This window comes from Alligator mississippiensis, chromosome 1 (genome assembly GCF_030867095.1).
Source record: "Alligator mississippiensis isolate rAllMis1 chromosome 1, rAllMis1, whole genome shotgun sequence".
Classification (NCBI taxonomy): Eukaryota; Metazoa; Chordata; order Crocodylia; family Alligatoridae; genus Alligator; species Alligator mississippiensis.
Genome location: NC_081824.1, coordinates 118,214,135 through 118,240,631, shown reverse-complemented (window position 1 = coordinate 118,240,631; position 26,497 = coordinate 118,214,135). Strand labels below are relative to the sequence as shown.

General features: G+C 40.9%; 1 protein-coding gene across 4 annotated transcripts in view; it reads right to left on the bottom strand.

Annotated features, from left to right (window-relative positions):
• The window catches only part of PDE7B (phosphodiesterase 7B), a 317,941-nt gene that overhangs the window by 96,054 nt on the left and 195,390 nt on the right, over window positions 1–26,497 (bottom strand). The window lies entirely within an intron of this gene.

Below are 26,497 nucleotides of genomic sequence, written 5' to 3'. Positions count from 1 at the left end.
TTCCTAAAAAGTTATCTAGCTCTAGAATGGGTTGGCAACCTTCTTGGATTGACAGGCCAAAATAACAGAGTTTGGTTTGAGGAGGGCTGGAGTTTCCAACCTGGCCACCACTGCCACTACTTCTCACCAGCACTAGACTGGCACCAATGCACATATGACTCAAATGCTGCAGAATCCTCTTGCCGCTAAAATGCCGCCAAACTGCCCCACTGCCGAAAATCTGCCAATATCCAGGATTGCAGGCTGGATGGAAATGCTCAGCAGGCTGATGCAGCCCACAGATGATTCTCGCTTTATAACAGTGCCTTCTGGCCCCATGGGCTGGATGAGTAGTGTGGGACTGGTCCAGGGGCTGGTCTGTGGGAATGGTTCCATAAGTGGCATTGGTCTGCAGGTCTGATCCAATGTGGAGCAGGTGCACAGGATTGATCCACGGGTGGCCTGTCAGCCTAGATCCAGCTGTTTGCCAGCTTGGGTGACCATCTTTTCAAAATGGAAGGGCAGGGCACACACCTGCTCACCCCACACCCTGGCAGCATGGCCAGAGCACAGCCAAGCAGGGGGTGCCACGTGCATCTGCATCCGTGCAAAGCATGCATGTGGCTGGGAATACAACCAGGCAATGGTGGAGAGCAGCTCCCTGCAGGTATGTCTATCTGGGGGTGGGGAAGAAGGGAACAATGCCAGCCTGCAAGGGGAAATCTGCCATTTCCTGCATTTTTCCACAGTGAACAGAAAACCCAGATCCCTGCATGATACTGGGGAACTGGGACAAATGCTGTCCTGGAGTCATTCAGCTCAGGACTGGGACTTGATGTTTACATTTCAGGACTCTCCTGTCCAGTTGGGGATGGGTGGTCACCCTAATGCTAGCCTAACCCCTTGTGCCTGGATCTGCCTGCAAAGCAACCCCTACGCACCATGGGGGTGAGATCTAGCACACAGGACCATGTCATTCAACCCATGAGGATCCTCACAGGTCTGGAAACTTAGCAGCAAAGGAATGGCAATTAACGCTGCCATGGCTCCCCTGCCACCATGTCCAAATTTCCAGATCTGTGAGGAGACCAGTGGGCTGGATGACATGGCTCTGTAAGTCAGGTCTGGCCCATGGGCTACGTTGAGCACCAACTAGTTTAGAAGATGGGAGGTATGCCAGTGGAGTTAAATGGTGCCATGGCTAATCTCACTGTTTTGCACTGGGGCAGAAGAGGAAGATGTGAAACAGACTCCCTCACATGTGAATTTAAATCTAGAAAATTAAAATATTAAGGCCTCAAAATGTCTAAATGTCAAAAGCTGCAATAATAGTAATAATAATAGCTACACTCTGCTCTTAGCAACATGTAAGTGGGTTGTGTTACTATGGTAACATTGCAGATAATGTCTTACTGCCATTGCAAAAGAATCTGAATTGTACCACTAAGAAAAGCACATTATTAATTACTTAAGTACTTCTTCCTGTTTACTTATCTACCTTTATAAGTAGTGCTGCTCAGAAAACAATATACATATTTAGGAATAAAAATGATAGGATGTACATTTTCATACCTGTCGGTACAGATTTCTCAAAGCATTCCGGTTGAGTGGTTTAATTACCTTCATTTAAAAATGGAGAAACAAAAAGTACAACAAATATATGATTTGTCCAAAGCTACATGGTAAAACAGTGGCAGAACCAGGACTAGAATTTCAGAGTTCCTGTGGCTCCTTGTTTGTTCAGACCATATAATCCTTGACACACATTTAATTAAGACACATATTTAATTAAGACTCAAAAATATCAGGCCTGCAATTAATCATCTTCACTGTCAATTATTGTTAATACTAGTGATTCATGAGCCACTAAAGCAGGGGCGGGCAATTATTTTGCGTGGCGGGCCCCTTACTGAGTTTTGGCAAGCCATCAAGGGCCGCATGACAGGCAGCCCAGGGCAGATAAATATTAATTTCCTAAATTTTAAGGGGCCCCATGGGCCAGATAGAATGGCCTGGCAGGCCGCATCCAGCTCCTGGGCCACATTTTGCCCACCCTGCACTAAAGAGTCAGTTCAACTAAGTACCTAAATATCTGAACTTTTATCTACTTAGATTGCTCTCACGTCTTGCAGTAAATTCTGATCTCACCTGTATAATGGCAATGACTGTAACAGGGTTCTACTGTAAATGGGAACAGACCTGGCCAGTTAGAGTTGGCAATTCTCAGAGAATGGTTTTCTTTATGAGCAGAGCTGAGAAATAATTTTGATAATTTGTTCAATAAAGTTTCCTCTCCCTCTCCTCCTCATCTACTTGTGATATTCATTATTTGAAATAATTAGGTAACACATTATAATGAGATTAGAACAGTGAATCTCAACCAGTGTGTTGTGGCACCCTGGGGTGCCATGAGATCCTTTCAGGGGGTGCTCACACAATTTTAGCACTGTTACGTGTGCAGACATGAACACAATGATTTCAAATAAGAATTCATGGTGTTAAAAATGTTCTGGTCTGTTGTAGTCTTTCTGAGTTCTTTGCAACAGTAAAAATATTGTATTATTTTTCCATAGTCAAAAAATGAGTGAAAACAAAGAGCTGGCATTTTTGGGTGTCTGGAGCCTAACAAGGTGTGATGAGTCTAAAAAGGTTGAAAACCATGCTTTTAGAGTACAGGCAGGCCGTAATGGTTTGATGACCCTTCTTGTAGGTTCCAGTGTTGGACGATAAGTAACAACCAGGGATATGCAGTCAGCCAGAGTTTTCTTTTTGTTATTATAGTACATTATTGAGGTAGTGACACAGCTTGTTAATCCATCATTCTTGTTCTGCAGGTTCATCATGAAGAACAATTTATTCTATGTTGATGGTTTACCTAAGTCACATGGCAGTTCCCACACTCTTTCTTTACATATAACCAACTATTGAAATATTGACTGTAGACTTTTATAGCATATTATACCACATCATATTTGCTTTTGGAAAATGGTTCATCATTCAAGACTGAGACATTCATTTTTTCAGAGGCAGGACAGGCTTTGTGGGGGACCTTAGGCAAGTCACTTAATCTCTGTGCCTCCGTTAGCCACGTGCAGAAACACAATGCTTTTCTTTCTTTTTCTTCCACCCTTTCTTTTATCTATTTAGATGGCAAACACCTGGCTGCATGGACTCTATGCTGCAAAGCAACTCAAAGCCCAGGGCTGTAATCTTAGTTCAGGTGTCTAATACTACCAGAATTCAAACTCTAATGATGTTTGCTTTTCATACTACTAAAACTTCAGCGCTATTATTATCTGTAGGCAGTGAACACAGTTTGTACACACCATCAAGCCAAGATGCTTTTCAATATGAAGGAACAGTCACAGAATTTTCCTCGCTACTTCCAGAGCTGTGTGAGAGATTTCAAATACTTCTCTCATCAGTTGGATCTAGGAAGTTTCAAGGTGCACAAAATTATAACTATAAACATAACAGTTAATCATACTTTTAATACACCTCCTTACCATTATAACAGTTTAATTGGAACCAAACCCTGACATTGCTCAGGAGATTTGACACAATGAGAGTTTTGTTTGAGGAAGACCTAGGTAAAAGGATGAGTAAGACTTTCACGATTTGGCCTTGTAAATTTTGTTCCAAGGTTGCAGCACAGCCAGGTTCCCCCCTGTGCCATTTCTGTGAATGTGAATCTGTTCCTGAAGAACCTTGCCTTCCTGTACCTAATACTACTTCTAGGGATTTTAAGGTGCTTTCACATGCCTATGACGTGAATCAGTATCCACTAACCACATTTTACAGGTGGGTGACTGGGGTATCCTTAGAGAATGCGAGTCTTCAAAAGTTGCACAGTCAGTTAGAGCTGGGAATGAAACGCAAGGGTCAAATCTCCCAACCCTGTGGCTAAGCCACAGAATCACCCTTCCTTTCTTCGTCTCCTCTCTCTCCCCTTATTTTTTGCTCTTTAACGTTATTTTCTATTTTATATCATATAATCCTTCCTCTCTCTACTTTCCCCGGGCTCTTCATTCCACTGGCACTTCTGATGGTCTTTATAACTTCTATTCCTTTGGGCCTTTCCTTCTATTTCATTGAGCCCTCTAGTCCTATCTCTGTTGTGCTTTCTGCAGGTTGAATAAGATGCTGCCTAGGACTGAGGAGAAGAGTTACCAGCTATCTATTCCCAGTGCTGAACTGGGAGTCTCAGGAGTTCCCGCATTGAAAAGGAGAAGGAAGTGTTGGGTGCTGGTTCATAAGCACTATGAGTTGCCTCTTAATACCTGGGAGGAGGAACTCAAGAGGAAACCTTACTCACTGCCTACACCTCTGCTTATGAGTCACATTTAAGCTTACATGAATTAGAGCTGAGCAAATGCTTGACTCATTCCAAATGAGTAACATGCAGGGGGCTTGAGACTGGGGTAAAACAGAAACTGCCTCAATCTTATTTGCTTATCATATGCTGCAATACATATGTTCTTTTTCTTTCAAAATGGGAATATGTTACAAATATGCAATGGTGGCTAAAGAAAAGGAAGATGTTTGGAAAACCTGCCCAGTAAACCTACATTTTCCACCACAGTATCATATACTGCATGTGACCTGAAACACAGTAATCCATTTTAGCTATTTTTGGGTCCACATAAAACAAAACTCAGTCGTTCATTCTCAGGGTGCAGACCCATGACATGATTACTACAGCATTATTTATCTCCTTTTTACTTAGTATGAAAGTTACTAAGTATGTTTCCTGCTTGTCACTAACTTAGAGTTTTGGTCTTTCTGCCCAGTCAAACCAAACTAAGTGTGCGGTATTTAGACATCCATTAATATAACTTATCTTTGTCAGACCTGATTTTTAAAAAATAGTGAAAATTATCATCTGAAAACTGAATTTATGGTAAATTAAAATATCAACCATTGTCAATAAACACTGTGATGAAGGAAGGAGCTCTCAAAATTTGAAAATGCAGTTTTTCAGATTTTTTTACCCTTCCCCCATTTTTCACCCCCAAAATTGTTAAAAATATTTTAACCATCTTCAATATCAGCCACTATCTAGCAAATGGAGTAAACTTTCCATATGGCAAGGTAGTCTACAAAAGACCTTCTAGAGTATTTTTCCTCTGAAGCACTGATACTGGTTCAAGTTGGAAAAAAGATACTATCCTGGACAGGTCATTCAACTTGGCCCACTATGGATAATCCATGTACCATGTCTACTTTAAATTTCAGAAAAGATTCTGCTTGGGATATGAAGGAAAATTTGTATTGGATATCTTTATGCAAAAAATATGAAGCTATCTACTAGGCCAGGTACAGACATTACACTTTTACTGGTATAAGTGATTGGAAGCCAATCACTATTGTGTAACAGAAGTTTGGCGCACAAACCAGTCTATACCCATAACAGAACAGAAGTTCGGCATATGTATACTAGTTTAAATATGGTAGAACCCAGTCTAAGATTTGTCTCCCTCCACCAAAGGGTGAACATGTATTCTGTTCGCTACTGATCTCAACTATGCCATTTACAGAAAACTGCATAACTTAGTGCGAATCTGCCTTGGGCTTTTTGAATGTCTGTACTTAGCCTTAGTGCTTTTAGTAGTCATTGTTAGATATGCTGACAGATATACTCATGATTCAGTGATACGGAAATATTTGCTGCCTTAAAGTACAATGAAACTGCAGGTTTTCTTCTTTTTTTCATTACTTCTACATCCTTAGAAGAAATGAAGATGAGCTGACTCGAAGAGAAATAATTAGTTATATGTTTCAGTAATTAGAATACTGTTGATAAACAGATGTAATGAAGTACTTGCAGTTGACAGAGACCCCCATTTCCCTAGAGAACTGTCCCAAGTTTCCTTTTGGTTGAGGTGTCATTCAGATGCCAAGCAGCAGCAGCAGCAACAACTGACTCCTGGACAAGCTTTCTAAGCAGATGTGTTGGCAACACATTTATAGCTGAGCCCATCAAATGCTTAAGCTGCCGGCAGACAGTCTCTGATCGGCTTGCTCACTTGAATATCAATTTCTATCCTGCCTTCTTAGTCCACCAACAGCCCAGAAATTATATTTAAAAGAGAAAAAGAACTAACAAGTTGTGTAAAGCACATTGCATTAAGTGCAACCCACATACTTTTACAAGATTCCTCTCACCACAGTTTCTTGACCATTATGTCTTACTGTGCTACGTCTAATTTAGCTCTCATCTGAGTACCTCAAGAGTTATACATAAGGGAAAGCATAGAGCCACGTCACTCCAAGGGAAGTGAGTCTTTATGGACCAAGCCCTGGCATACCTGAATGGAGTGATTCTCAAAAGAAAGACATCTTTAAGATCCCCAAAAGAAATGACTGACTTTAACCTTTATATAAGGTGCACAAAGGGATGATCTGGGGAGAGTAAGAGCTTGTTGCAGGCTCCACACCCATGCCAGATCCCTGCACAAGAACCAGGTATCATTTTCATAGATTCCTAGATTGTAAGGCTGGAAGGGACCTCAGAAGATCATCGGGTCCAGCCCCCTGCACCAAGCAGGAAAGACAACTGGGGTCAAGTGACCCCCAGCAAGGTGACTGTCCAGTCTTCTCTTGAAGATTTCCAGGGTAGGCAAAAATTTGGCCTTCAAGTTGCAAATTCCTTAGGACAGAAACTTGTTCTGGACATGTGTCTATTACATGCTGTACAGACCTGTGGTATCACTTCAACTATAGACACACCTGGATGGCTAAAGACAATAGCATATATAGGGCATGTCAAGAGAGGCACCAGCCAGAGAGGATGACAGTATTGTCCTATGGTCTGGGGAGTTGTTCCATAGCACATAGAGCCCTGCACAGCCCAGTCATAGGGAGCCGGTGGGGGCAGTGCCATGCCCAGCAGTGTATATGGGGGAGTGGGGTGGAATGATGCCCCTTCCCTCTGGCAGGGTGGGGGTTTCCATGGGAAGGTCATGGCCTTGTCTCTGGGGGTAGTGAGCAAATAGGACAGCAGGAGGGTTCCCTGGTGCTCACTTTTTTCAAATGTGCTGAGCACCTATGACTTTACCTTCAAGGGTACTTCTACATGTGCTCCGGGGGTGGTGTTTAGGGCCTTAATAAAGGCACTGCTGAGTCTTGTGCATCAGCATCCCCGCTTTTAAAAATGGTGGTAGGGGCATTTGAACTCAAGCTCATTCGACAAGCTTTAGTTCAAGCTGCCCTGCTGCCATTTTTAAGCATGGGGATGCTGATACAAGAGATGCAGGAGCCTCTTGGAGTACAGCAATTGTCACAGAATTTCAGCACGTGAGAGCAGCCTCTGTGCTCGTGTATAGGCACCCCAAGTGCTCAGCTGTGCTAATGCAAATCACTGCGGTATCATCATGAATTTGCTGAAAAGTTCCTCCCATCTGCCCTTCCTGGATGCACACTGGCCAAGAGCTACCTATGGGGAATATGTGAACTAAGGGCAACATCAGAGACACTGTGAACTATAAGAAATAGAAGCAGCAGCTTGGCATTGACAGAAGAGGTGCCTAAGGGAAACAAAAAAAAAAGAGTAGGGTGAGAAATGTCTGAAGGGAAGAGGGTCAGAGAAGTCTTCAGCAGAGAAAGAGGCCTAGTGACCTTTGGACCAAGAAGATATGAGACAAAGGGACAGAGCAGATGCAGGTGCTATTTTGCCATACAGTAGAATAAACAAATGTATAAAAAGCCACATTGCTACTGTGAAGTTTGACCTATGAACTGCAGGTGGGCCTGATCCAAATATCTTTCAAATGCCACTGTTAGAAATTGAACTCCAGATGAGAATACTTCAATTTGGACCTGTCTCTGGTACTAACTTTACCAACACTTATATAATGTGTCAGTGCCAAGAATAGCACTAAAGAGACACCCACGTATGAACACATATACACATTCCCTTCACCCCCAAAGCACATTAAGACAGCTTTAGAAGGAAAGCAGGCTCTGGAGAATAATACTACAAAGACCTCTAGTACTGAGAAAACACTTAGAGCTTTGTTGCATGTTAATTTTAGGTGGCTCGGGGAGCTCTTAGCCCTGGGATTGTCTACACATTAACTTGTCAAACTAGTTTGAAGCACCCTTCAGACATCTTAAAGTTGCATCACTCCAGGCTAGGTTTATCTGGATCTGTGTTACCCAACTCATACTACACTATGTGGCCACTCTAGGATACACGTTAGTGTAACACTCCACCCGCCACCCCCTCCCCTGTTGGCCAGGTTGTCCCAATCCCTCCCCCCACCCCCACCAGCCAGATCAGCCTGTTGCCTCCCTGGGCTCTACACCCCAGCAGCCTAGTTTGGCTTGCTGCCCTCCCACCCGCCTGGATCTGAGCTCAGCCTGGAGAAGAGCAGCAGCCTGGTAGCAGACAGGCAGGTTCCCCTTGGACAATGCTGGCAGCCAAAAGTAAGCCAGAGGAGACAGGGGGGATGGGTGGGGGGGCAGGGAGGGAGCCCCAGGGGTACAGAGAGGGCAGAGTCAAAGCCCCAAAGGACAGGGGAACCCCGAGAGCAGGGGAGAGGGGGATAGCCCAGAATGGGAGTGGAGGGAGATTCTTACTTTTCAGTCCTCAAGGCCCCTTGTCACCTGAACGTGCGACTGCTCTAAACTGGAGCTAGCACTAACATTAATTACCACTTTGAGAACCCTAAGTGTAATGTGTAATAAGGCCCTTACTCTTTTTAAATGAGAGACTCCACATGACTTCCCTTCAGTATCTTCTAAATATTATTGCAACTTAATGTAGACTACCAACACCACATATAATCACACTATTTGCATTATTTGTCCTTTTCACCATTAACTAAATATTTGGGTTTTCCCCCATTTATTATACATAGAAACAACCTGAATATATATTTTTAAACACTAGAAACACCAGGACCCCCTCACTGGCAGTCTAAACCTCAGCGTCATCTCCCTCAACACCTGGGAGCTGGAAGCTCAGCAGCTCAGGGTTGATTTTCACGTGATATTGCGTTCTTAGCCTTCTGAAGACTTCTGATGTCTTTCAGGAAAAAGAGGTTCTAGCATCTGCTCTTTTTAATATAAAAAACAAGCAGGAAATGTTCTTGGGGTGGATGTAAAAGTGTGGAGGCATTTTCATATGTCCTGAATGGACACTAAAACTATTTTTTTTTAAATTTTGTTTTGCCTTTACAGTTTACTTATTTACAGATCGTCCATAACAGCCAAAGAATTCTGGCTTAAATATTCACTAAACCCTTAGCAGTGTGATCCAACTCCTTGACATCCACCACAAATAACTTTTTAAGAGTAGGACTGGGCTCCAATCTTTGCTTTTCACAAATCTCTGTCAATTCCAAAAGAGAATAGCCCTGGGCCATGGTTTTTTGGCATGTCTGTGTGAAGGCAGCCCAAAGAAAGCATTTCCTGACTCATCATATCCATGTGCAATTCATATAGAGCAGAAGTTCTGTCTTCTTTCTCTGAAAATTGCAATACAGAACAGGGAAAAGCAGTGAGATTATTCTTTTCCTTTCAAAACAGGTTAGATAGATTATATCTTCAATGAACCTGAAATAATGACTAAAAAATCTTGTGCTGTTTTGTTAGAGCCTCCCTTAACTATACATCTCATATCCTCCAGTATAATTAACAACTATCTGATAGATTTCTATCGTCACACTATACCAGACAGTGGCTCATAGGATTTGGAAGTTGATATCTAATGGCATACGAGAGACAGAGAGCACGCTAAAAATGAACTACGGTACTAGGACTCTAAATGCTTGGGGGAGGGAGGGTATTATTCCTGCAAGAAGTTTGGCCAGGCAACCCTGATTTCATTTCCCTTTTTTAACAAAAGATGGGTAAAATTCAATAGATTTCAAGATAAGAACCTTCAGTTTAAAGAAAATTCAGATGTCTGCAATGTAGGATGTTTTTCTGAAACCTTTCCAAAACCTTCAGAAAAACTAGGCTGGAAATCCTGTGAGTTCAGCTTTTGTTTGTTAGCATTTTACAAGATCTAAATGAGTCTGGGAAGTGTTTATCCAAACAATTCAGGATCTCAAAAAGTGTAATTTGTATTTGTTTCTAAAATTGGGTGAAAATCCCAGGAGGCTTCTCAGAACCAGCTCATCCATGTTCATGGCACTAAAAAATCCCTTGAAAAAAGATCCTCAGCAATGAGAGATTTTTGGAATAAATTCCAGAGTAATATTCACACTATCACATAACTGCGAAAATCTTGCAAATTGTGTGTCTGCTTCCACATCAGTTTTTGACAATGAGTGTAGCAAAGTTTCCAAGCTTTGTGTGCCATATTAACTGTAGTTTAAATGTAGATATTACCTTAACCGCACAGATAAATATATCCACTAAAGTTCTACTTAATAAATAGGTGTGGGTGTAAGATCTTTGTCGAGCCTTTCCATTCCCTCTTCCTTAACAAAAACATTATATCCTGTCTTCTCCTAAGGCTTGATAGTAATGTTCCTTATCTGGACATGGCCCAACGAAAGGGGTTGCTGCTGCTGGGTGGCGCAAAGAATGCTTTCCAGCACCAGAAATGAGGCCAGATAATTTGGTAGTAGTTCACAGTAATCAACAACACTCTTGTTTCAGCGTGAGGTTTTCTATTCTCTCTTTACAAAATATAGGTAGGCAAATACATTGAAAAATAAATTTTATGAACCTCAGAGATCACCCTCTGGTGCAACAACTTAAAGAAAACATCTGTTAGCAGAAGTCAGAGAGCCAATTCTGCAGTCCATTCTTCTTCAGCTGCTGCTAAGCTAGAAGTCTCCAAACTCTGGAGGAAAAAGGACAATCAGATGCATTCATCACCAGCACAGAGAGGCACAAATCCGCTGAAGTAATTTGCTGTACTTTGCCAAGCTCTGTTTCAGAATGATTTATGGGCCTTCACTTATTAGAAAAGTGTACAGTACCCACTACACATTCAGGGATGTTGATTTGAACAAAATTCTAGTTAATTCCCCAAACTATTCCCATTTATATGGTGGGATCAGGGAACAGAGAATGCTTTTACCCAGACAGCTTTTCTGAGCAAACCTCCTGCTTTCAAATAAGAAACAGAAGGAAGTTGTCAGCATTAAAGTAAAACCAAGCAAATCAAGGTAGCTATCTTATTCCTTGAATATGACACCCTCTGTTTAATAAGTACTGCTTGTTTATATTGCATGATCTGAGTTATTTGAAATGTTCTGTTCAAATATTTAGGTTTGTAGCCATAGAGCACGCCATTTAAATCTAGATAATATACATCCGCCACAGTGGTTGGACACGCTGAACCATCTGTTGGCTTGGTTAATATGGAAATGTGGAAAGATATAGGTTTCCAAATTCAGTAAACCTAGCAGGCCTTCTAGTTTCTCTCTTATTTTCTGTCAAACAAGTCGAAATATGCTGAGCTAGATCTGCCCTCGCTCAGTATCCTTTTGTGCCCTTTCAACTACTACAGGGCTGTCCAACTGGGGGCCCGCAGGTGGACTGCAGACCCCTGGAGTTGCCTCTTCCACTGCTACCTGTGGGGGAAAGGTTCAGGGATGGAGCTATGTGACATCAACACTGCCTCTGTGGCTGTGGGGAGGAGATCCCAGGGTCACATTCTCACAGTGTATGTACAGTGACGTGTGTAGCCCCTGGCCTCAATGAAGTTGGAGAGTCCTGAACTAGTGTGTTAGAAATGGCAACCTTATTTGGCATTCACAACACATGGGGCCATTCATCTGAAGACCCTTTTTGCAAAAGTCAGCACAACTGCTTCAGTGAAGTTTTTATTCCATCGTTCCATTGTTATTTCTGTGCTACGTTCTCGCACAGACTTGTGTGTGATGCTGACTCATAGGCCAGGTACAGACATTACACTTTTTCTGGTACAAGTGATTAGAAATTGGTCTTTACCCATAACAGAACAAAAGTTTGGCACATGCAGACTGGTTTAAAAATGGTAGAAGCCAGTCTAAAATTTGCTCCCCACACCAAAGGGCGAGTGTGTATTCTGTACCATAAAAACCATAAAATGTGTCATAAACAAGAGTACAGAGAGAAGCCCTAACCAGGAAGCATAGATACAATGATATAAGTTCCGAATTGGCAAATGAAATGGGAAAGCTAATTAGTGTAGAGCCACTAATTAAATATCCAAGTACTCCAAGGATGAAAGTAGCTTGAGGGAACCTAAACCAGAGGAGGCCCAAGTGGCATTTATCAGCCTTGTTTTGGCTGTTTTAATTGAAAGAAACATATAACAAAAGATCACCTCTGAGCCAAAAATACTGTCCAACAAGAAGTGACAAATCCAGTCACCTTCTCCCATCTTTACAGAAAAAACTAATTACTTTTCAGAAGACAGTCTTTTGAAAGACATCTTGAAACTGTATCCTTCTTACATCATCATATGATGCTTACAGTTCCACCTGAAATTGCTGCTGCAATGCCTTGTTTCTTACCCTTTTACTGAAAATTTTCTTAAGGTTTTTTGGAGATTTTCTTTTTCTTGAGTTTGACCTTCAATCAAGCCAAATCTCAAGCATGGTCACTTCTAATGTCAGCTCCTCTGCACACTGTACTGCACAGACATAGAGTACAGAGGTAAATTCTGTTGTTATAAATAGGCACCACTCTTTTGGAGTCAATGGAGCTGAACTCATTTATATCAGCGGAGTTGCATTTGGTGTCACTAGTTCATTCTAGGCTTTAATGCTAGGAGCAGGTATTAGCAACAAAATACAATGCACAGTATGGAGAATAAAACCTAGAGCTGACAGCTTAATACCATTATAAGATTTTAAGCATTTAAATAATTTGTCACATACAGCCAAATCAAAGAAATGAGTTTTCTATCAAATGTATTGAAAAACATTGCTCAACCAGTATCAAAATCCATATAAAGTTGTGATTAAGGACAGGTTTATTTGTATGTGGAAGATATCATCTTATAAAGGAAGGATATATCAATTTAAAACCTTAAAATTGATTTAAACAGTATATTGATTTAACAACTTAAAATTATCGAGGTATCTCAGAAAGATGCCTCCAGATAAAACAATCAAAATAAGGTAGATAGTCACATTACAAGTGGCCTGTACCACTTGAAAAGTGTGAGATCACAAATATCAGATTTTTTCTTTTTCTCTTTTTACTTAATTTTTTCCTTTCCTGCTACTGTATTCACCAGTCTGTTTTACTTCCTCTTGGAGCCAGTTGCTTTTATTAAAGGACTGAATAAATAATAGATTTAAACACAGACACTACTATAAATGTGTTTCTCTCTCATAATAATAGGCACATTATAGAGTTAGTTCCTGATCAGGTGTAAGCTCTATCAAATCATCAGGTGGGAGTCAATGGTGTCAGTTAACTTATTGTGTAATATTCATTTTTCAATATTTGGCTAATTCACATTTTTCCATAGAAAGCTTCAATGGAAACAAAGTTTTTTGGGTTTTCCTTTGGAACTTCGCTGCAGCAAGAAACCCCACATTTTCTGAGCAGCACTTCTCTTACTTAGAAAGGAAAAATTTAAAATCTCAGATATGCTCTGTGGATTATACCCTTAAACTCACACATTGTGAATTTAGTTGACTTTGAATGCTCTAATTAAGATCTGCTTTCAAAGGGCAGAAACTAAAATGACTGAGCTCCCCATTTGAGACTGTTATGTCAAGTAACACAAAGCTACTTGTGTTAAACCCAGGCACCCACGGACCAGTACAGGTTGGGGGCTGACTGCCTGGGCAGCAGCTCTTCAGAAAAGGACTTGGCGGCTACAGTGGACAACAAGCTGAAAATGAGCCAGCAGTGTGCCCTTGTTGCCAAGAAGGCTAACAGCATACTGGGCTGCATTGGTAGGAGTGACAAAGCTAGAAATAGACCATGTTAAGACCACTGGGATTCAAACCCAAAGCAGCAAAGCCAGCAGTCAGAGGAAAAGTACACAGCACCACCAGGCATCTAGTCAGACTCCAGCCCAAACCCAGCTTGGTCCCTCCCATGTGGACACTAAAGAGGAGTCAGGTGACCAGGAGAAGCCTATGGAAACTGCAAACACCTGACAGGAAGACTATAAAACCCATTCTACTTCCGGTGGGATGTGTCCCAGAAATTTTGCCTTAATCCTCAGCCTGACAACTTGGACTCCCACAAATACCTGGTGTGACCCCAGCCTGCCTATGGTAACTTGTTAAGTTACCGCCCACAACTCAGTCAATCCTGACACCTCAGGTCTCCTGAGTTCAGTCTCACAAGGCTTGCTAAAACATGCTCTGTGTTTTATCAGCTTCAATATTTCTTAAGTATTCATTGTATAAGAGAAGGACTACAGCAGCATACACCCTCATAGGCAAACCCGACAGCTACCATCTCCAGCTGATACCTAAACCCTAACCCCAGAAACATCACCTTGTAGAAGAAACACAACTTGGCCCGAGGTGAGCCACAGCTTTATTCACTTGGATTCTTTCTGGTAGTTTTCATTCATATTCTCAGATAATAGCAGTATATAGTTGTTAAAAATGGAGAAGGTAGTTTTTTTCCCCAACAGCAGTCATTTCCAAACCCTATCTTTATATCTCTGGATTTGGCAGAAGCCAAGACTGGGAAAGTGAGGGCAGGTCAGCCTTTTTATCTTGAATTTGTCTTTCTTCAAAACAGGTCTGCTTGCCACCATAACCAAAATAAGGTTGTATAATCTTAAACCCATATATAAATGTAGTTTTTTTTTTAAATTTCCTTGTGTGCTTTCACACCAGCATCAGTCTATCAATATTGGAATGCAAATTAAGGGAGAGATAATGACAGGGGTGCTATCCCAAGAAAGTTTTTCACTGACGATCTGCAAACTTTTTTACTCACAACCACAAATTTTTACTGATATGTACTTTGGTACCCCTGAACACACCCGGCACAGTGCTGCCCCCACTACATTTTGTAATGAACTTTACAGAAAAAACATTTTTAAGTGGCTTTCTGTAAATTTAGGGACAGTTTGTAACCCTGGCTAATGAGTAAGTGGTACAACCCTAATGCTCTGTAGTCAGGGAACTAGTAGACACATGAGAAGGGAAGAGGAAGAAGAGCAAGGAAAATAATGAAATTAATACAGAGTTGGAGGTAGGGAAAAAGAAGAGTCTGCTAGGAGAACAGTTATAGAAGCAGCTGAAAAGAAGAGAGATATAAGAAACAGGAAGAAGTTGTATAGACTAACACCCTAATGATCCAGGTAGCTGGCTGTACTAATGTGGCTGACGTTCTTAAAGAAAAGGAAAAGTGATTCCTAAGTGCTGATTTCAACAGAGATTTTCTTCCGTTTTGTCTTTTCAGTCTGTGTAAGTAAACTCGTAGCACTGGGAATTAGTATATTCCTGTTCCCGTTCTAACTCACACAGGTGCACTGTGCCCAGGTCAGTGTGCTGCCAATGCAGCAAAGGACAGTGGAACTGTTTGCTATAAGGATGAGTCTTCTGAATATCTGGACTAAATATCCCCAGCATCAGGCTCCCAATAGTGGAATTCAAAGGCAAAAGGGATTTGAATAGTTTGATCTGTTTCCATAACAAAAAGCAGTTTATATTTGTTTAGCTTACTTTTCCCTTAACATCTATAATTAAAAAATCCCAAGTAACATGGAAACTGGGGTGGTGATATAGTAATGGCCTCTCTATTTCTTAACTACCTTCCCTATTTTCCTTTTGCACATTTAAGTTAATCTCCCAACCCTACAAAACACTTCAGGCTCTGAGGTAGCAAACATCAGTGTGGCTTCTGAGTCAGTAAATGTGCTGTCATCTGGTGCAGCTGGTAATAGGGATGGAGACTAGAGCTGTGCGAAATTTCAATTAGTGTTTCATTTCAAAGCTGTTTCTATGCGTTTTGCGCTCGAAACAGTGAAATCAAAGTGAAACAGAAGACTTTGAAACAGCTTCAAAAAGAAATGAGGACACTCAAAATGTTTTGAAAGTTTTGAAATGTTTCAAGTTTTGAAGCAGCCCAGTGGGAGGTGAGGGAGAGCCAGGGCTGCGCTCCGAGTGGCTCCGCCATCCCCATGGAGCTTGGCCCAGCAGCAGGCAAGCCAGTGGCGGAGCCGCTCCAAGCACAGCCCTGGCTCCAAGCACAGCGCTGGCCAGAGTGGTTCTCCCTTGCTTCCTGCCATCAGGCTGAGCTCCATGGGACTGCAGAGCCTCCTGCCGCCGGGCCGCGCTTCAAGTGGCTCTGCCTGTGGCTCTCCCGCTACCTCCCACTGCCGGGTTGGGCTCCACGGGGCTGGCAGAGCCGCTTGGAGCGCAGCTCTGGCTCTGAATGCAGCCCAACAGCTGGAGCCTCCACAGCCCCAAGGAGCTGAGCCCGGCGGTGGGAGGTGGGGCTCCATGGAGCTCAGCCCGATGGCGGAAGGTGGAGGGACAGCCAGTGGTGGAGCCTCTTGGAGCGCAGCCCTGGCCAGTGGCTCTTCTTCGCCTCCTGCCGCCAGGCTGAGCTCCATGGGGCTGGCAGAGCCACTTGGAGTGCAGCCTGGTAGCAGTACTGGGGAAGGATCATACATTGCAGGTGTTGGCTAATGGCTACAGGAGAGGCCCGCTTCCAAATATAGTAGAGTTCCACTTGTCTGAACGGTTTGTGTGATACCACCTACATTCAGATAATCAGGACACTGCATAGTCACAAATTAATGGAAGAACAGAAAAGATGCAGACTTTGTTAAAAAGGTTCAAACAATCAGGATTTGACTGCAGTTACAAAGAAATAATATGTTATTGGCACATTACTGGGCAGGTTAAACAGTAGAAATTATTTCTATTCAAGACCCTTATTTCAATAAAGTCTTTGAATGTTCTCACTCACAAATGAGAGCAGCAACATGGTGCAATGTCATGCAGAGTACACAAAGTTGTTGGTAAGTTCAAGGGAAATTAAGAATGGGTCTAACATGTCTTTTTGAGTCCAGAAAAAATGCAGACACATTTTTCTGTCCTGCTGTTGCTTATTCTTGACACACCTGGGAATTCCCCAGTGTTGGCTAGGCCCAGAACAGAAAGTACTGAAATATCCTGAGAAAAACTACACCATTTTATCAGACAGGCTAGGCAAGGAATCTCCTGAGAGTACTCGCTTATGTGAAATTTCCAGTTCAATATTGTTGAACCAATAGGTTGAGAAAGTTCATCTCAAGAATTTGGCAGCTCCTCTAAAACTTATCTGCTTGTCCGCACAAACCATTTTTAAGGTTCTGCTTTCACTAGTTATTGAGACATACTTTGTAATGAAATTTGGCTGCATGTTCTCCAAGTCAGTGAATGTTTTTTCTTCGCTCCATGATGTACTAGGCCTTAAACAAATTGCAGGTGGGCTACTGGTTGGGTTCCAGCTCCCAGCCCTTGTTGCCTTCTAATTGTCTTCACCTTATTTGTATTTTGATTTTATAGTGGCTCTTGCACAGTCCTGCTTCATGCACCTCCTTATACTGCCAAAGAACAAACAATCCCTAACCCACTCTCCAGGACATCTCTCCCCCTCCCACAGTTTTCCCCTGTAAAAAATTAATTAAAATGTTACAAGAGACAAAGTCTTGAGAAATAGGTTATTTAAATAATCAGAACAGCAGATCCACAGTACAATCCTTACAGAACTAAGTCAAATTTTGTAGGAAAGCTGTCTCCTTCTCTTCCTGTATCCAAATTCTGTGACACAATCACATTTGTTATTGGAGCTATTTAATTTGGCAGATTTATGACAGTAATTTATAGAAATGATTGAAAAACAAAACACAGCTCTTTTTAGCACCTTCTTGGTATGTGGCCCCTTTCTGACAAAATGCCACCACGTGGCTTTGGGACATGGCTCTGACTCCAGGAACAGTTTTTCATAGGCTTTTTAAACGATTCGTATGCAATGGCTGCTAAGCACATATGCTATGTCCTTACTGCTAAATATGTACAGGGTTTTTTATTTTATTTGAGAGTTACTAATGGACATGATACACCCTGAGATAAAATCACAGTGAAACAACATACATTAGTTTTACCATAAGTTAAAGATCAGGCTAGTGTTAGACAGAGGCAGAGGGCTGATCTGGCTTATTTTATCCCACAGTAAAACCAAAATGCCTTGTTCTCATTGTATTTTACCTTGCTATAGCATAGCTGACGTGCTAGTTATCTCAATGTAAGAAACACGCCATTTTTAGGAGCTTATACATCCAGTTCTCAAAAGGTGGTATAACAGTTTGAAACATTTAGATATGATTACATACAACAACAACAACAACATTTGCTCCATAGTTTTTATTTTGGTTCAGATGAAGCTTATGGGACAGATCTTCAGGTGATGTAAATATTGTTAGCTGACAAACTGATGCTCTAATGTTATGTACTGCATTTATTTACTCCAAGACACTAATTCATTTTTATTTAATTTAAACTAAACCTTGGCATTGAAAACATGATAAACCTTGTTCTTATATGGTTTCCAGTTTAGTTTTTCATGCCCAAGATATTTGACCAATTGGGACAGTCTGAGATATATTCCCAAAGGTGCAGGTGATTAAGTCTTTATCAGCAACTGATTTGAGCCTCATTCGTCACTAAAGATCACCTCTGCTATTCAGTACTTAGTAAAATAAAGGAGTCCTGAAGCATGTACTGCAGCTGATGTACGGGTTGGATGAATGGTCTATAAGGTGGATATAAAAATGGCTGGATCATCTGGCTCAGAGGGTAGTAGTCAATGGATCAATGTCTATTTAGCAGCTGGTATCAAGTGGAGTTCCCCAGGGGTCAGTCCTGGGCCTGGTTTTGTTCAATATTTTCATTAATGATCTGGAAGATGGGATGGAGTGCATCCTCAGCAACTTTGCAGATGACACCAAGCTGGGGGACATAGTAGATACACTGGAGAGTAGGGCTAGGATTCAGAGAGACCTTGACATATTGGAGGATTGGACCAAAAGAAATATCATAAGGTTGAACAAGGACAAGTGCAAAGTCCTGCACTTAGGATGGAGCAAATCCCATGCACTGGTAAAGGCTGGAGACTGACTGGCGAAGCAGCAGCTCTACAGAAAAGGACCTGGGGGTTACAGAGGACAATAAGTTAAATATGAGCCCTTGCTGCAAAGAAGGCTAATGGCATACTGGGCTGCATTAGTAGGAGCGTTGCCAGCAGATCAAGTGAAGTGATTATTATAGAGGGAAGTCCTCTGTTCAGCACTGGTGAGGCCACATCTGGAGTACTGTGTCCTACTACAGAAAGGATGTGGACAAAATGGAGAGAGTCCAGTAGAGGGCAACAAAAATGCTGAGGGACATGACTTCTGAGGAGAGCCTGAGGGAACTGGGCTTATTTTGTCTGGAGAAGAGGAGACAGAGGGGGCATTTCATAGCAGCCTTCAGTTACCCAAGGAGGATGGATCTGGACTGTTCTCAGTGGTAGCAGAGGATAGAACAAGGAGCAATGGCCTCAAGTTGCAGCAAGGGAAGTTTCAGTTAGATATTAGGAAAGACCCTCTCAGCAGGAGGGTAATAAGATACCGGAACAGGTTACCCAGGGAGGCAGCGGCATCTCCATCCTTAGAAGTTTTTAAGATCCAGGTAGACAAAGTGTTGACTGGGATGATATAGTTGTGGATGCTCCTGCTTTGACCAGGGGACTAGACTAGATGACCTCCTGATGTCCCTTCCCTAATTTTCATTGATTCTATAGTATTTAAGACTCATTATGATCATTAGCTTGTCTACTCTGACTTCCTGTTTATCACATGCCATTAATTTCATCCAAATCTTGTACATCAAGCCCAAAAATTTCAGTCAGGCTAAACAAAACACTCTAGTTTTTAGGGAACTGAAGAGTGTGTCACAGATTGAGAACAGGAGAGATGAAAAGACACTAGAATACACCACAACATAGCTGAAGGAGCCTTTAGTATGGAAGATGGTATGAAGAACTGTCAAGCGGTTAACGCACAGGCTTGAGACTTGGATGAAAGCCCCATAACTGGCTATGGAACTGCCTGACTAGGGAACTTTGAATACAAGACTATTTTAGAGTGACTTGCTCATTTTCTTTTATAAACTATGAATAATAATACCTTGCATGAGTGTCACAAGGCTCAATTTATTCATTTTTGTCAAATGCTTTGAGAGCTACAGAGAAGTGTTTTCTTTAGAACTGGAAGGTATCCTGTTGTATATTCTCTATAGTGAGTGCTCTTCCACAGACCTGTATGTTGCTTTGTATAATAGGAGGAGCAGCAAAATGTGATCACCATGAGAAAAATTTCATTTGAGCTATTCCTAAAACTAGAAGAGAAGCGAAATGCAATATGCAGAGTATAGACAATAAATTGCTTGTTAAAAAAATTAATTGACACACAGCGAGTAACAGGTGTCCAAATTAGAAGGATGTGACGTTGAAAATTGCCACATACAGACATACAAATGTGGAGGTGGGTTATAAATGCTACAGTGCAGACTGTTGTTAGAAAAAGGAAAAAAAAATGCCTGGAACACAATGTTCTTGAACGTTCATGGCTATTGTGACATCTATAAAACATCTCATTTGTTATGTACAAAAGATGAGATGTAATCGCTACTCCGCAGCTATATAGTAGATCCAACATCCTTCCTCTTTTGTGTGAAAATCTATTAAGGGGGGTTTTGCAGAACACTTCATAATCGCTCTCCATTAGTAATAATTTACATGACACTGCAGCTGCTGCTGAACATGAGGATAATTTCCCTGGTTTTTTTTCCATTTTCCTTTCAGTAAGTGCAGTTTAAATAAGCACCTACTGTAAATGAATTCTTGATAAAAAGACTGCTGAGGAGAGGGGGAAAAAAGGTAATTTGAAAGCACCGTGCTATTGTAGAACTGATACTAATCAGATCTAACTATGAAGACTGCAGTTTTTTAGTTTGTCTTGCCCATTGCAAAAAACAAGTGAACAATTCCATTTTCTTCTTTAACAATGGCACAGAGTGGTGTAGGGCAAGCTGTCATTTTACATAGAAAATCAATAAGGCAATGCTTTATTCATGCAATTTCTGTGCCTTTTTTAAATATTCACCTTTATTATAGTAAAGAAGATACTGCTATAGACCATATGCCAAGGTTGATTGTAAGGTTTACAGGGCTGCAAACTGCCCAGAGAGGACCATGAGTTACCTCTAGTTTCCAGCTACAAACTTAAGGGAGGAAGTAGGCTGGAACTGTAAATTTTTGTTCATAGCAGTCTTTCAGTCAGAAAAGTGAAATGCACAGGCCCAGGAAATACTGAGCTGGCCAAGCAGCATGGGACTGCTATATATAGTTGTGTGTGATACTGCCCTTCAGTGACTATTGCAAAGAAATAATATAGTACTAAATAACCTGCTACTTAAAAAACCCTCTTTTTTGGCTGGGCAATGTAGGCAGCTCCTGTTCCTCTCTGGACTGCACTCTACGCTCTGTGCCCGCCTACCTCTGCCTGCAGCAGCACCATTGACTTGGGTGAGGAGCTGGGGGGCAGTGCGCCAAAATACAAGTTTGCCCAGGGTGTCATTTTCCCTAAGGCCGACTCTGATATGACTCTCCTATAGCTAAGCAACGGATATTGCTCCAAAGGCTGCATGGTCTCAAGTATCATCAAAAACCACTAAGTTACCCATCATTTTCAAATTATTATTCTTTAAAACAGTAAGGTTTCAAGAAAAATTGAAGTGACAGTTGGTATGGAGGCATCAGTTTGCGTCAGTTGCACTACATTTAGTATGTCCCCTAACAACGAACACGAGTGGGAAAGTGTTGCGACACTGTTTTTTGTAGAGGAGGTAACAAGGGAGGAAAGAGAGGGATGGAACTGTTTTATGCTGTAATTCTTTATTTTTGTTACAAGTTTTAAAAAAAAAATTAGAGCTATTTATTCAATTCTTTAGTATTTAGAAACAAGGCCTGCTCCATCCAGACAGAAGGAATAGTACCAAATCATAGTCAACATTTTCTATTCATTAGTTACATAGAGAAGACATTGAAGTTATACTTTGCCCCTGGCTGTTGCATAAAGGATAAAGCAATAGACAAGGATAAAATAAAAATATCAGCGGGGAGTAGTGTCCTTTTATGTTTTCTGTTCTTCTTTTCCCTATGCTTATATTTTTAACATCAGACAGCCAGAGGCATTAAAAAATAATCCATAATCAATTAAATTACTTTAAGTTCCCCAACAGGTGTCACAGTGAATCTACAATCATCTGCAAACCATACCATAGGAATCCAGTGTTTTACATCCCTGTACGTTTACATCACTGTAATCTATTAACAATTTGCAATCTTATTTCCATAGAACTTTTTGTAAATGAGGGAATCATGAAGATGCAAGACCCCTATGCTAGAACAAACTAGATGATTGACAGTAGCATAATTAAGATGGATATTCACATAATCACTACTGAGGTCCAAAGTCAACCTCCTGTCTTTCAAATGAAGATAAAATTGTACCTTTCTTTATACTATTTCAGTCTGGCTGGCTCCAGACTTAAGACAAGAGTGCATTTTATGTGTATTATGAAGACTTTCTTCATAAGCTGAAAGGCCAAAAACTTGGATTAAAAAATGGTCTGTGCAAACTGCAGGATACCATACATAGTTTTTTTTGTGGGGGGGGAACCACAAGCACTTCCCCCCACAAAAATCAGCCCGCCAAAATTGAAGCACAAGCATTGAGATACTGTGGGAAGATGGCTGCAGGGGTTCCTTTTCAGGGTCAGAGCTACAGTGTTAACCTTCTCAGAGCCACAGCTACTGCAGCGAGGATCCCCTGCAGTCAGCATTCAGCCATGATTGGAAAAAATATTTTCTTCATTCTGCCTTCCCAAAACAAGGTGCAACTTATTTATGGGCACGGGGTATGCAAGAAAATATGGTAATACTACCATAAGTACTTGGAATTCATGGTTATCCAGGCCCATGGACTGATTCATTTCAGATTAAAGGATTAATTTGGAATACACTAACCCCATGGAAAAAGTGTCTAGTAGAACAAAATGGAAATTGATGCCCATCCTACAGAATTGTTAAAACAACCTATATTCCATTAAATTTTATAGTAGAACAATTATTCTCTACTACATTTTCTGAACTAATTTACAATCTATAGACGAGAGATACATTTCATGTCAAATTATGTGACAATTGCTGAAGTCACCTTAATTCAGTTCAATAGGATTTTTCAATTTGGGAACATAATCCTTCTTTAACTCCTGTGGACTTTGAGAAAGTGGCTAAATGTAAAAAGCTCTTAATCAAAAAAGCTCTTATTTATTCAATAGTACCAAGGTAAAAGATGAACAGATTATTTTTCATTGGTTTTTAATAGGACTTTATTTTTTCTGTGGTGCCCAAGAGCTAGAGGTCTCTCTCTGCCTGTTCCTTCCCATCGTGATGTGAAGATCCTATTTTCCCATTCTTAAAGCAGGAAAACCATAACATAACAAAGGTGTTTTTTCATCACAAACTATGTTTGAACTTCAGTAATTAATCTAAAACCCTAGCAACCAAACAAATATTAACACTACACAACTATATTTTGTGAAGTCAAAACTAGGAAATTGGTCACAACCACAGTAACCATGTAATACTGTGGTTTAATTCATTGAGTTGAATAGCATGATGCCAGTATCTCCATATTTACTAACCTGTAGTGTTACTGTACTTCAGTAACTATAGATCAGATCAAGTTGTCAGAGATTACAAAATGCTAAAAAACTACAAAAGAAGCAAAGAAGAATGTCAGACCAGGAGATTATTACAAATCCTTAATTAGCTTTAAAAATCTATAAATTATTAATGTCTCAAATAGTGACCAGTGAATTTTACAAGGCCTACATGTTTCTCCAAACTCAGCCAAACCAGATTAATGTAAAATTAGTTTCTCTTGCAAGACATCTAGTATTTCCAGGTTCTGGGTAAGTGTAGTGATATATTGGCCAGATGGGGCAATGGTAAGCAAGAGGTAAACTTCAGTAGAAAGGGTAAGGAAGGATCCTGAATCCTGGTTGATTTTTAAAAATATATTTCCTTTTTTGTTTTGACTTGAGACTGTGTGGCTTTTTATGGCCAGTTGGGCAATACTTGATAATCACTTTAACAGTGTTCAACACAATTCTGTGTGCACAATGCAATGGTAGGTTACACATATGCAATATATGTACATGTGTGCAATGTGTGCAATATGTGTGCATGCACTGTGTAATGTGTGTAGGTCTGCAATGTGTGTGCGTGCATGCAACGTGTTTGTGTGCGCACATGCACAATGTGTGTATTTAAGCTCTTGCTTGATGAACCTAGTACCAAAACCTTATGTGGTGCAGATATGATTTCGTTTTTGGTTTTAATTTCTTGCCATCAGGTGGAGCAAGCTAGTGGAAAGGGAACAATTATAATGCTAGTGAAAGGTAACAGCGAATTCATCAATTGCTGCCTAGATCAGGAATGTTGTGATAATGGACTCTCTCATGATACTTTAATTCTCCTCCTGTTGACTTTGAAATATGGAATTTAAATAGATTTGCACATAACTAAGCTCACCAGCTTCTGGGCAGCAACAAAACTACTCTTTTTAATCAAGCTACCTCTCTACAGAGTACCAAGGCTTAAGATGGCTGCTGTCATTCCATAATAGTGAAAGCAGACAGTTTTAAAGTGGGCAGTACATTTTGGTTCAAAGTCATTCTTGACACCTCAAGATAGTTTTGAATTAGAACCTGTGCGCTGGTCTTTGTGCAGGCTATTTGCTCAGGGGTAAGTTTCAACCAAATTATGTAGCACCTCCAGCCAAAACCACAGTTGTAGGGAAATGGGAGGGGGGAAGGAGGTGGCGGAAACACCTCTCTCTCAAGTCTTAGGGAAGGCCTGAGTTCAGTCTGGTTTGTGTACTGAACTAAGCCTTGGTTTGGTATTTAATTTTATTTAAATCAGTTCACTTGTTCATAAGTCTTATTTTTTTAGTAAAATATTCAAGCTTGCTTTTAAGATACTTAGTTCCAACAGATACCAGATGTCTCTGGAACCTCCAGCTCGTTCAGGGAATCCTGTTCCTGTATGTGATTCTGTATGCCGTTCCTTTAATGATTAAATTAATTTCCTAGAGATGCGTCTGAACTCAAACACCAGGTCTGAATGCCTCTGATTTTACAGAAGCCTAAAATCGAAGTGTCTTTTGATCTGAATTTAACACAACTGCCCAACATTATAATGGACTGAATCAAATTTCTGTACTTATGAAAATTTGAAGACGCTCGTTTGCCAAAACAGCACAGTTCTAAAGTTTCATCTCTTTCAGTGGAAGCAGAAGAGTGCTGGAAATCTACAGGCTCCTCTGACAATTTTTCTTAAGCGTTGAGCCCAGGCATCTCAGCTGCACACAGGACAGCAGCCCTTCCCCCACACCCCTTTCCTGCACCAAAGGTGGTACTCAGGGCAGGGGTGCTGTCCTGATCTCCTATCAATTACACTATAGGCTCTGAGACTAAATGGCCATTTAATATGGCCATGCAAATCTCTCTGCCTGTTTTGGTGTACAAATCCTAGATTATAGCATTTTGCCTGCAGTGGAATCTGCGGGATGTTCTGAGGGAGAAGCCAGTCAGAAGAACTGAGCTAATACTCTGTGATATTAAATCAGCATCCTCTATGTTTGGAGCAAATCAAAGGCAGGTTCATACTGTAGACAGAAAAATTATTTCCCAAAATAATGTATGAATACAACTTCTTGGTGCCTACACTGTATCTTTCATTTAAGCAGAAGGGAAATGCTAGAGAAACAGACCAGATTCAACATTACATTTAGCAGTAGATTTTCTCCGTCTTGAAGCTTTTAATTTTTTGCAATCTCTTTGTCAAAGTCTCTTTATTTCAGATACATATTTGGCTGAACTAAATCGTTCCAATCTGCCCCACCAACTTATGTCCTTCAGGTAAGAGACCTAACACAACTTTCTTTCCCTATTTTGTATAACTGTTTAGTACGAAGCGTGAATTTTTCACTCAAGGGTTCCTTATTTGTGCTCAGAATAGCTGGTTATTAGATGCAACAAAAATACTGCAAACCATGGCATACGTATAAAGAAACCTACTGGTTATCTTAATAAAAGCAACTTTCATAACACTGAGCTTCTATTTGAGAGAGGCTGTTCTTGCTGGTGAATACAGTTTAGACTTCTAATGAAAGGTATCCAGCATATCTGTTCTTCTATAAGTTTTTCATCCAACATATTTCACTATATAAAGAATTACAGAATGACATCAAAATGCCTATTTTTCCAAAGATCTGTACACTTTTAGGCTGTATACATTTTACACATTATAGATCAGGACTATAACTATCCATTTTACCAAAAAAAGTAGATAAAAAATGTTGTGGACAGCAGACACTATCAGACTGAAGAGCAGCAGGTGACAAAAAAAGAGTTAAGTAAATGATGCTTAAAAATGTTTGAAACATTTAGCTATCTAGCCTGTTTGGCAAAGGCCTGAATAAGAG